The sequence below is a fragment of the Alligator sinensis genome, unplaced genomic scaffold (assembly GCF_000455745.1).
Source record: "Alligator sinensis unplaced genomic scaffold, ASM45574v1 scaffold1496_1, whole genome shotgun sequence".
Lineage (NCBI taxonomy): Eukaryota > Metazoa > Chordata > Crocodylia > Alligatoridae > Alligator > Alligator sinensis.
The window spans coordinates 319995-332453 of NW_005842615.1; the positions used below are offsets into that span (position 1 = coordinate 319995).

Here is a 12459-nt window from a genome sequence, read left to right on the forward strand (position 1 = left end):
GTCAGCTGACTTCCTGGTTGCCCCAGGCAACCCACAGCTGTGCTCATTCCCTGCCAGGGCTCTTTCCCGGGCAGTTTCCCCTCTCTAGGAGCAGAGCACCGAGGTGCCCTGCGACACACCCCATTTACCACTTTTCCCATTTCATATGGAACTGAAAAATCCATTTTTTTTTCAATTTTTGAACTCCTATTTTGAAATTAAACAATCCACTTTCAAATGAAACATTTGCTTGGGATTTTCAGGTTGTTTTGCTTTGATTGGAAGAAGCCATGTTTGCTATTTTGATATTCCCAGTTTATACATGAGTTAAAACGTTTAGTTCGTACTTTTGAAATTTTACTTCCGAATCAATGAAGAGTAATTAAAAAAAAATCTAGATTTACCCACTCTATCCATTGCCTTGTATCTTGTGCTGCCATTTATGCCTCTGCAGGGCAAGTTTCATGCACTAAGACCTTTGTATGTGAATCAGGAGTTCTCATCTGATAGGATGCTACACCCATTCTGCACAGGTGTATATAATCACACAAGGTACCAAATAGTGGAAAACCAGGATCTTAGGCCTTGCTTTTTGTACTTGTACTGAAGTACATCGATAGCCAGCAGCCAGTATCAGAGATGCTTAATCAGGGAGCCATTTGCAGGATACAACAGCAACTGAATGCAGCTTACTAAGTTGTGCTACCTAGTCTTACCTATTACAGTGACATCTAAAAACAAACAACTGTACATATACCCAAATTAATGCATCCCTGTCTCTTTTGGTCAACTTTCCTGTAGCAACTGGTGTAGTACACCACAGCCACCTCCTCCTGTGGATGAAGAAAATTGTACGTTGCTGTAGTTTGGCCTGATGCAGCTGCACTGTCTGCCAGTTGTTGACTGTTGAAATCAGAATTAATCCCCTGTATAGACGAGGCCTTGGAAGCCAACTGGTTCTTTAAAGTTGTTGTTTGTTTGCTTACATTGTGGTTAATGGACATGGAGCTCCTTGTCCCTACTGAAATGATCTCTTTCCCAGCTGATTTTTTTTCCATTTATTTTTTTAATTCTGTGCAGCGTTGTTAACTAATCCATGCACTTCGGGACAATGTTCCTTGTTTTATTGCAGGCTGAGGCATTTTCTGAGTTCAGAGTGCTGAGGAATATTAACTTTCTTCAAAGGTTCAGGGACACCTTGGAGCAGGTTGCTCTTGTAAAAATTGGGTCAGAGATTGCTGAAAGGGTGAAACTCAGTGTAGGCCTTAAGTGATGTTCTGATTCCTCTGCTCAGCAATGAATTTCCGATGTAGGGATTTGAGATAGCTTCAAGGGATGTCTTTTATCAAACTATGTAGTGAGATGCTTCTCAGAGAGCTTGGTCTCACTAACCCTGTGGATTTCCACAACTACATTGTGGGCCTGAGTTTTCAGAGGTGCAGAAGAGCTCCCATTGATAAACTGGGGTTCTTGGCTCTCATGACATCTGAAAATAAGGCTCCACGGTCCCAATTCAGCAAGGTGCACCAGCACATGCTTAAATCCATAACCAGGGCTCCTGGGAATAACATACATTACAATAACAAAAAGGATGTTTCTATTGTAAAGGGTTTACAGCCTAAATGGACAAGGCAGACAAAGGTTTGGAGGATTATCCCAAGTTGCAGATTAAAGACCGGATCCAAAACGGGACAGGGGTTGACCTTAGGTGCATAAGTACAAAATTTATGGGTCCCAAACCTCCCCACTCTCCCCAGCAACACAAGCAACCTCAGGTGTGGAGAGCACTTTCCACCTCTCCTGTTGGATCTGGGCTGCTGCACTGCAAGAACGAAAGATTCATATAACTGGAAAGACTGAAAAAGTGATGCCATGGCTATATAGCCTATTAATTAAGACATCTATCTAGGAATGGGGAGTCCTGGATTATACCTTTTATGTCCTCTACTTTTTACATTGCACAGTCCTTGGTTTTAAAAGAAACAGAATCCCAAGAGGAGAGACTGAGATGCATGAATTGCCCCTCTCACCTGACTGCTAGTCTCTGGAGCCAAGCTCTTCCTTGCTTACTCTACTTCTGGCCTCTTCAAGCACAATTTTATGCTATGCAGCGGCACAGCTTCAATAGCAGAGTGCTCTCACCTAGACTACTCTAGGACTTTGGGTTCAATTCCTTTCTCTGCCTGAGGGTATTCAAACCCACATCCTCCACCTTGCAGCAGAACAAAGCCCTGCTTTGGATTCAGTTCCTTCCTCTGCCTGAGGGGTGTCCATCTTTATATACTAGTCTAGTAGTATAACCACTAGGCTAGTATGTGGAGATGGGCACCACCACCTCCTACATGCTGCAGAATGTTTTCAAAGGAATGAGCTCTGCTCAGTTCTTCCCAAGACAACTCGTAGGGCCTTACTTCCAGGAGTGGCTCCAGGCTCTGGATCCCAAGTGGATGGGAACACCAGCCTTGAGTCCTGATTCAGGCACCTGAAGGGAGGGACAGGGTTTCAGGTGCACCCTGTGAATACCATTTCCCATGGGCTTTGGAATACCCTTTGGAGGGTTTAATTCTCCTCTTCTTTACTGCATGTGGAGCCTGCACACTGCATTGTAAGGCTCTAAGGGACTCTACTAGCAGGGCATGAGGCTAAAAGTAAGGTGTAACCACTCCAGGTCCTGACTTGTGGGTCACTTCGGGCTAGATCCAGTTCTACTGGATCTAGCCTTAAGTGACTTGCCTAATATCAAACAAGGAGTCTCTGGCAGAGTCAGAACTTGAGCCCAAATTCCTAAGACCCTCTTCAGGACCCTAAGAAGTAGACCATTTTCCCTCGGCCTTTCCATTGCGCTAGCATGCCTATTTAAATGCATGTCTTTTTTTGGCATCTATTTGGGGCCTTATGCTTCAGAGATGAGTGCTATCTTATAAGAAACAATTATGATGCTACTTATATCATTATCAAAACTCTGTTCAAATCCTCCAAAGATCTCCTCAAAAATGTTTCAGAAATACCTCAGGCAAGCTCAACATCGAGTCAAAACCTGGTTTATGATTCCCGGCTTGGTCTTTTACTAATATTTGCACACGGGATACTGCAAATTGTCCTGTAACACATCATTAAAATCCCATGGGAATCCTAAAATGATTACACTGAAATTGAAAAACTTTTAATGCCTTCCAGGAAATCTTAAAGATGTTTTCCTTAGGCATACTCGGCAAATCCTTTGCAATATATTGAGTGACCTATTCCATAATGTTTTGGTATTATATTCCCACCATGGACATGTTGCCAAATTCTTTCCATATGAGTAATACTAGCTAGGTGGCAGAGGAGAATCGAAGGCACTAGCCTTTCCTCTATTTCTGGTTGGAGACCTGTAGTAGGCTCCAACCTGAGAAGCGAGGACATGGCTTGGATTGCCAACTTACTATTATCTGCTGCGAAGAATCTTGTTGCTCTTTAACAAGACATGTATAAACTGGTCTGTGTCTTGGTCATGGTGCGTTCGGTGGTAGTGGGTAGCCCTATTCTTAGGGGCAGGCATATAAGCCTCAATTCTGTGCATCTTTGCTTACTGGCTGTGGTTGCTATTAAATTGAACTGCTTCCTCCCTCGGGTCTAAAATCAAGGGTGGCTTGTAGAGAAGGCTGCCCATATTAAATTGCATTACTAGCCCTTGTGGTTTGCAGTGGTTAAATGCAGGATAAATAAAGGGGTTTATTGAAAACCAAGTGAGAAAAGTGCAAATACAGCACAGCTTAGTTTATAAACCCTGTGACAGGCACTGACATGGCAAGAGAGTTGCTCCATTGAAGCTGTGTTGATTTTGAATAGCTCTGGATCAGATCCCTTACTTTTCAAAGGGCTCAGATTCTCCACTGCCTTCTAGCTTGTGTCATGGGTCACACCTGCACAGAGACTACCGAGTGGTTGGAAGAGGCTCCCCAGTCAGAACAGCAGAGGCTGATGCCCAGTTTGCACACAACAAACCTTCAGGGTAGTGGAGAACTGAGCCCTTTGTCTCCAAACCCTATATAATTTACAGCCTCACATTGCAATGCCATGCTGATACATAACTGCTTCCACCTCGCAAACTGAAAGCAGATTATAGCCAGGTTGTCTAACCAATTAAAGTAAATGGGCATAGATGGTCCATTTTCTTTTTGCAGATGTTTGCTTACTTTGCACGTGCTGTGGTTTCTGTTCATGGAGCTGGGTTCAAGAACTTCTCCAGACGTTTGAAGACATCAGTCAGTTGGCAGTAGTGCCAGCTCTCTTCTGTCTGGTTTTATATCAAAGATCTCCTGGAGAGACTCTTTCCTGGGAATCCTCATTAGTCATTAGGATCGCAACACTTAGCAGTGACTGTGCCAGTGTGGTCAACTCTTTATGATTTTATCATGGCCTTTGGTGTTTTCCTTGAATCTATGGCTCCAAGATCACATAAGAACTCAACTTTCATTTTAAAAAGTAAGTTCTAGCTTGGTGGTTGTAGAGGAAAACTTGGAACTGTGACCCATATACACTTTAGAGGCTCGGAAGATAAAGAAATAAACCAAAAAGGTATTGTTACTTAAAGAAAACATTATGATTTTGCAGGACCCTGCCTCCTGGTTTTTTAACACCGGGGTTAGGACAGGTGCACTGCTAAGAGTGTGTTAAAACCTTGAGTCTTCACATTCCAAGAAGTCTCCTATAACCTCTTCCTCCATTTTCTCTGTGCGGCTTCAGCCTTCCCCACCCTCCAACGCACAGAAGTGCAGATCTTCTGGGTAAATGAAAAGCAGCAAGGGGCGTATGTGAACCAGTTCCTGCTCAGACTCATTGACATCAGTGCTAAGAGGAAGCCAAGCTTCAGGGCACTATGCTGTAGCAGAAGCCATGGTCTACACAGTACATCTCCAGGATGGGATGGGACTCAGGGTACAAGTTTTGGAGAAATTAAATACCTCCCATTATTCTAGCATTTCTTGGCTATTAACAGGGTTGACCTGAGAGTAAAATGAAGCAAGTTGCTCCATGGATTTTTGGTGGGGCTGCTTCTAATTCATACTAATTCAAGGGGAAGCAGAGCAAGTACCCTTGGTTCTTAATTATTTCAAAACCTAAACATGCACAGTTCATTTATTCCACTTGTGCCCCATAAAACAAATGTGGTTTTTATTTGTCTTCCTTTCTTTTTCCTCAGCTTTATATAAACATGGTTTCTTTCCATGCCTAGCTATACATTCCCACCTAGCTGGCTGCCTCTGTTCGACTCCCACAACGACTGCAGACTACTTTCTTTATACCACCCTCTGTGCTTCTTCATGATAGCATGGGAGACACAGATGAATAAGAAGACCCCTGTGTGGTGCAGAGGCTGTGTGCACACAGAAACTAATCTAATGTATTTATCATATCCCAGGTACCCATAGCCCTGGGGCTTTGCCATTCCACCTGGCCTGCAGGAAAGCAATACCATTTTTATAGCAACTCAGTGTTAAAATCAATGGAATATATCTTGAATGGCAAGTGAAATATGAAACCTCCACAACTCTACTTAATTTAATTCTCTCAGGCGTATCTGTTTATCTAGGTTCCTTTGGGCCTCCCTTCCCCCATCACCATCCTAGCTGAGCACCACAAAACATTAATGCATTCATGCTCACAACGCTCTTAGGTAGGGAAATTAAAGAAAGACTAAACAACTGGCAGAAGGAGAATCTGTGGCAGAGCCAGGAATTTAATGCTGCCTCTTGCATCCCATGAAAATGCTTAACTGCAGATCCATCCTTCCTTTAGCCTTAACGTCACTCCAGTCTTCCCATCTCGGTAGTCTATAATATGCTGATAATTGGAGCCAGACACAAAATTGAAAGCTGCAGTGAAGTGTGCCTAAAGAAGACGCGTGTACAGTAAGCCTGTGCGAAGTGGCTAGTATTTGCTTTGGATTTGGATTCGGCTGATTCGGGGGACAATGATTTGATTCAGTGATTTGAATCACTGTCCCGATTCGATTCAGTTGAATCTAATTTGGAGATTTGACTGCTGCCGAATCTCCGAATCAGCCAGGCCCATCCCCTGTCTGCCCACCCCAGCTCCTGGCACTTGGAAAAAAAGAGCTCTGACTCAGCGGGTGCTGCCGGGAGTGGTGGTGGGGAGGTGATCCTTGCTGCCCCCCCCATGGCTGCCCCACCCACTGTGGCTCTGGCCCTTTAAGAAAAAAAAAAACCTGAGAAAAACCCTGGACCTACTGCTCCTGGCAGGGGGGGGGGCGATCCCCACTGTCCCACACCATGTGGGGGGCTCTTCCATGAGTGCCCCGAAACCACTGCAGGAGCGGTGAGCCCCGGGGTTTTTCTTGTTATTTTTTTTCTTAAAGGGTCGGGAGCTAGGGTGCACAGGGCACCTGTGGCGGGCTGGGGGAGCAGGCAGGGGATGGGGACTGGCAGGGGTCCCTCCATGGTCCCCCCCGTACAGCCCCTCTCTCCCCCAGCCTCCTACTTACCAGCTCTGAGTCCGGCTGCAGCTCCCTGCACCGGGGACTACCCGAATCATTGAAGCTCTTCGAATCTTTTCCAAAGATTCAGAGAGCTTTGAATCAATTCGGACCTTTTAATCGGTCCCCTGATTTGATTTGGATTTGGAGATTCAGCAACCGAATCAGGCCGAATCTCCTCCGAATCGAATCAGCACCCAAAGCTTTGCACAGCCCTAATGTATAGTGGGCCTTGTTCAAATATTCAACCATTGTTATGTAGTGGGCAACCATCGATCCTCTGGATCATGGTGTACACGTAAGAAGTCTAGTCAGATGTCTGATGAATCTGTTTGTGGCTGACAAGCCCAATTCAAGAGCGACACAGCTTGTTACAAGTTTCACAGATCCGTATGTTGACTGAGTTGGAGTTTATAGCGCACCGTTCTCTTCCTTCTCACTTTGCTTCTTCCATCCTCTGGATCAAAGCGGCTTCATGTTAAGTTGCACCCAGTGCCAAGTGTTCCCTCTAGATTGGATGGGATTTTGCGCACTCCTCCCAGCTTTCTACATTGATGTTGAATGACTTCATATTTTTGTACATGTCGTGGTAGTGCCATAAAGGGTGACCCCGCTTTCTAGAGACATCTCGAATCTCATTATAATAATTATTCTTGGGGATACTGTTTCATCCCATTCTCCTGATGTGGCCGATCCATCGCAACTTTTTCTTCTTGATAGTGGTTTCTAAGTGTGTCAGTTCTGCATGTTCCAGTACCTCTGTGTTTGGTATCTGCCAAACACAAAATTAAAAGCTGCAATGAAGTATATCTAAAAAAGATGCATGTACAGTGGTTTTTGTTCAAGTACTCAACCATCGTTACATACGTATCCCTTTTTGTCCCGTCCAGGAGAACTGATTGCCAGGTTCACTGCAACCAATGCATTTGCACTAGAGAGGTATGTTTTACTTGGTAATATTTTTATTCTCTGTGCCCTGCAGGAGTGAATGTGAGGCAAGCAGTTGGCTCATAAAGCATGCCAATCCAAGAGGGCTTCTGGATTAATCGGAAACCACAAGAGTTTAAGGGGAAAATTCCCTTGCCTTGCACTGCAATGTGTTTGTTATTTGCAAGAAGATCAGACAATGATTCTCTTTGAAACGGGCTCTAATTACATTTCCTTTCCCAAAAGACTTTTTAAGTTGTGCCCCATACAGGGGGTGGTCCATGAAGTCTTGTATATTCATTTACTACTGTCTTCTAATTCTTAACTGAAGCATGAAAGGGTTTGGCAGGTGAAGCTAAAACACTCTCTCTGGATACGTCTACATTGCAATCTGAAGGTGTGATTATGGAGATGTATCTGATGTAGAGCAGGTCCTCGTAGAACTGTAGCTGCACCAATATGGAGCTTCACCTGGGCTTGCCCCCAAATATTCACCCAGTGTCCCAGGCAGATTTTACACCCCAGATTGAACACTGTCCGGCTGAGACTTCACTAGTATTGGCATATGGGTTAGATGGTTGAAGGCTAGCTCAGGCATGTCTTCATGAGCTGCAGTCATGGCTCTATTGTTGCATGAACACTTTGAGTCTCCCTGATAGCTCCAGTCCCCATGTTAGTGCTAAGAGTCTGGACTCTAATGGAAAGAGGCTGAGGAGTGCTTCCCATTTTCCTTCTTAGCTTTGGAATATTTCAGGAAGAAAGGTGCCAGCATGGATATTTGTCAGTGTAACAGTCTATCTAAATTAGCTTCATACTCTTGATGCAGACAACTGTAGTTCATGATCTCTGTTGGAGCAGGACCTGGAGCTGTTATCTGAAATTGGGGTTCCAGCTTACTAAGCACAGAACAAATACTTTGCCCCAAAGGGTGAAAGAATTTAAGTACTATTGTCCCCATTTTATAGATGGCAAACTGAGGCACAAAGACATTAAACACTTTGCTTAAGGACTTCCAAAATGAGGAAGGTCAGGGACTGCATTAAGTTCTCCCAGCTTCAAGCCCCATACAAGACCTTGCTTCCTCATGTGCTACTTGCTACTGAGTGCCACACATGAGTTTAGAGAACAGCTTTTGTTGCCATGACAGGCTGAACATTTGCAGGAACAATGGAGACCCTCACAATAATGACAGTTCAAAATTATCAGCACTGACACAGGCCAAAGCACCTATCTTAAATGGTGGTCACCTCCATGGTGAGGACTCGGACCTGCTAGAATGATGATGAAGAAGAGGAGGAGGAGGAGAATTTCCTTTCGTATTTTGGAAAGAACCAAAAGATGCATTTGTATTATATGTTGATGAAATATTTTCTATCCTAATAGGAACTAAGGAAGAAGTTTAAATTCACTGGGGGAAAAAAACCAACAACAAACATTTCTATCTGAGCTGGTCTAGAGAACTTGCATTTGAGAGTTTTAAAAGACTTGGCCAGCGAATGTCCTGGACCATTAATGTTGTTTTTAAATAAATCTTAGAACACAAAGGACCAAAGGAAAGCTTCTGTTATGCCAATATTTAAAAAAGGATAAAACATATTGACTTGGCTAGTCATATTCCTGTGACCCAGATTTCCATCCCAGGTAAAAATAATGGGACAGCTAACATGGGTTCTGCTAATACAAAATTAAAGGTGGCTAATATAAATTAATGCCAATCAACATGGGTGTTTAGAAATCAGACCTTATCAAATTAACTTGAGGTATTATCAATGAGATTTCATAGAAGTTTGAGAAAGATGGAAACTTAAGATATGTAGGTGAAAAAACTCAGACCTTGAAAGACATTTGGCAGGCCTTAAAAACTCTGAATCTATGCATTTAACCTTCTTAGATACTTCTATACTTCCCATCAGCGTATTATCTAAGGGATACCAACACACATGCTCACAAGCCAGGAAATTCTGGGATAAGATGAATAGTCGATCCATTTACTCACTCCCTGGCTGTGGAAAAGTACAATAGAATGAGTAAAGGGAAAAGTAACACCCATTATTTGGAATTTCCCTGGTGTTATGTACAGCACACATCTAGTTGCCAGTTGCTAGCAGTTTCCCTGGCTCAGCATTCCCGGCAAGGAGACTTGTGTTTGTTTTTAATTATCTGTGTTCTTAAAGAAAAATCCCTGATGCTTGTGAAACCCTTTCTATACCTGAATATAAGTCTGCTCAGGTAGAAAGGTACTGAACATTGATGATTCCAGGTATACAGGTGAAAAAGTATTGTCGATACTCCGATGCTGGGGGGTTCTGCTTTGGTTTGTTTTAGGAATAAAAATAAATCAGGAGCCTGCTGTAATTGTGAGGAAGACTAAATGATCATATGAGGACAACATCTGCTTGTCTTAATAGGCCAGCAAACACACAGTTTATTCAGCACAGGTTGCGCATTCTGTGACTCCCTGCCCAAAACCTCCGAAAGAGAAGACATTACAAAAAAGAGACTGTCGCTGTCCATATAATCAGCCGATATGAATCAATGGGCTGTGAACAGTTAAGGTTGCTTTCTAATCCTTTCATACCCTGTATTTCATATCCTGCCTAAGGCTAAAAGGCAGTCTCAGCCATGCCCTCTGTGACCCCTCCGCAAAGGTTAGCTAGGGTGCGGCTCCTATAAAAGGGTCACTTCCATAATATCTGGATCCCTAACCCTGTCATTTTCCTCTGGATTTATGGTTGTTATTAGTGAGTGCCTGCCAGCTCCAGGTGGACAGTCTAAGGGAATGGAGGCAGGTTGGGAGGCGGGGAGGAAACCATTATTCATTGTAAAATCATTAATGTGCAATTAACTGAACTCTGATATCACCTCCACCACACCAAACAGCTGGGCTACACTGGGCATCGCCAGGATAGATGGATGGAGGGTCTGTGCTGAGTTTCAAAATTCCCTTGACAGTCATTGCCAGGCCTATATGACTTCATCTCTCTTAATGTTATTCTTTTAGAGTCAGGGATAACATTGAGTTTCCATATCTTGTGGTTTTCTGGAGGGTGTGAATAAATTCCCTCACTCTGACTTGTTGAGGTATCTGCAAACCCAACCCAGCAGTGGTGGAGACATTGAGCAATTCTGGAGAGAAAAGATCCACTCTAGGGAAGTGACAAGCTAAGACTCATCGTGAGGGTGATGCATCCGAATGCTCACGGTGGGTCAAACCAAAGCCACCAAAAGCCATTCCTGGAACTCACTAAGATGACCAGTGCAACGGAGACCCAGCAACCTAGTCTCAGGCATGTGGAAGACACACTTGCACAAAGTGAGTGCAGCCCTGGGGCAGAGACTCCACTAACTCATCACACACCCAAGAGACTCACCTGTAGACCAGTTAGCACGTGCAGCATTTGGGAAGGAGGCAGGATCAGCTGGAGTGTTATGTCGATTCCATGGGAAGAGGATGGAAATAGCAATGTATGCAAAGTGTACTCATCCACAGCTTGAATAGCATCTTCAGGCTTCACGCTCCTTTTAGCTCACTTGGGTGAACTTGCAAAAGATTGAGGAAGGGCTCAAACATTAAAATGATCATAGATTCCATGTGTAGAGACAGGGGATGGATGAACCTCAGGTTTAGAGAGCGAGTCCCTCAAGAGTCTGATTCTTCTCCGTGCCTCCTGGGCCTAGACAATCTGGCTAGGACAGTCCCTCTTGTGGTACATCATCTCTTTTGGACGGATGGGAAAGGCAGGATTGGAAGAAGACCTTGCAAAACATTGAGGAAGGGCTCAAACATTAAAATGACCATAGATTCCATGTGTAGAGACAGGGGATGAACCTCAGGTTTAGAGAGCGAGTCCCTCAAGAGTCTGATTCTTCTCCGTGCCTCCTGGGCCTAGACAATCTGGCTAGGACAGTCCCTCTTGTGGTACATCATCTCTTTTGGACGGATGGGAAAGGCAGGATTGGAAGAAGACAGGACAGTGGAAAATAATGCTATAGTTGAGGCATTGCCTTGGGACCCCAAAGACCTAGGCTTGATTCCCTGCTTTGCCAGGACTTTCTGCAAGATTTAGGCCAGTCACTGCATTTTTCTGTGCCTCAGTTCACCATCATCAAAATGAGGATAATGATCATTCCTTTGTCCGTCCAGTCCATCTCAGCTGTACCCTTTAGGACCAGGATCCATTCTGGGCTGTGTGTGAAGCAGAGTGCCTACTGAACAGGGCCTTCTCTCTGTTGGATGTTAGTGGTAACCCTGGCATGAAAATTAAAAGAACAATAAAGTTAAACTTTTTCAAAACTCCAGACTCTTTTTTTAATGGAGTTTGTTTTGCTTTGAGATTTTGAACAAAGGTTCGGTTCGTGTCTCATCTGGGCCATTCCACCCATCATTAGCTGGGAGTAATGATACCTATGGAGGGGCTTAGCTCTAGGAACTTGCCTGCTCAGTCTGCTACAGCACAGGCAGCTTCAGCTGACTCCAAAAAGCCAGGATGAAACTCCTTCCCCTTCTGAGGCTCCGGGACTCCAAAACAAACAAAGCAGCCCAGCCTGTTTCTGAGATTGTTACAGCCTTGCTTCCTTTCCTGCTCTGACATCAGCCAGTCTCTCACCACCTCTTAGTGTTCCCACTCAGAAAAGCACGGGCAAGGCATAAGCTCACGGACTGATTTCTTGTGGAGGAAGGGAAGTCAGCCGGTTCTAGGCACCGGTTCTGCTCCTTGACATAGGTGATGGCAGGAGGCAGTATGTGTGGGCCTGCTGACTTTGGAAAAGGAAGAGACATGGAATAAATCCTGGCATTCTCGCTCAGCTCTGCAGGACCCCAGGCTCCTTGTACACATGGAGGAGAAGGCTTGTCTAGTGGGCAAAATACTGTAGCTCATGTGGGTCCCATCTGTGGCTCTGGCATTGACTTGCAGGATGTGACCTGGAATCATGACTTAACCCCTGTGTGTCATCTCTTGAATGTGGAGGATAACCCCCTACCCTACAGGGAGCTATTTCGGTTTAATTCATTAAGGACTGGCGCATTCTCAGATCTTCAATGCATAGCGCTATAGACGTATAATTGAAGTGGG

At 44.4% G+C, this 12459-nt stretch overlaps 1 long non-coding RNA gene across 1 annotated transcript in view; it reads right to left on the minus strand.

The window, feature by feature from the left end:
- Positions 1–10864, minus strand: part of LOC112551833 — a 40953-nt gene extending 30089 nt beyond the window's left edge. The window contains exon 1 of the long non-coding RNA XR_003096138.1: positions 10756–10864. This is a non-coding gene — a long non-coding RNA (uncharacterized LOC112551833). The remainder of the gene's footprint in view (positions 1–10755) is intronic.
- Positions 10865–12459: the final 1595 nt, after the last annotated feature.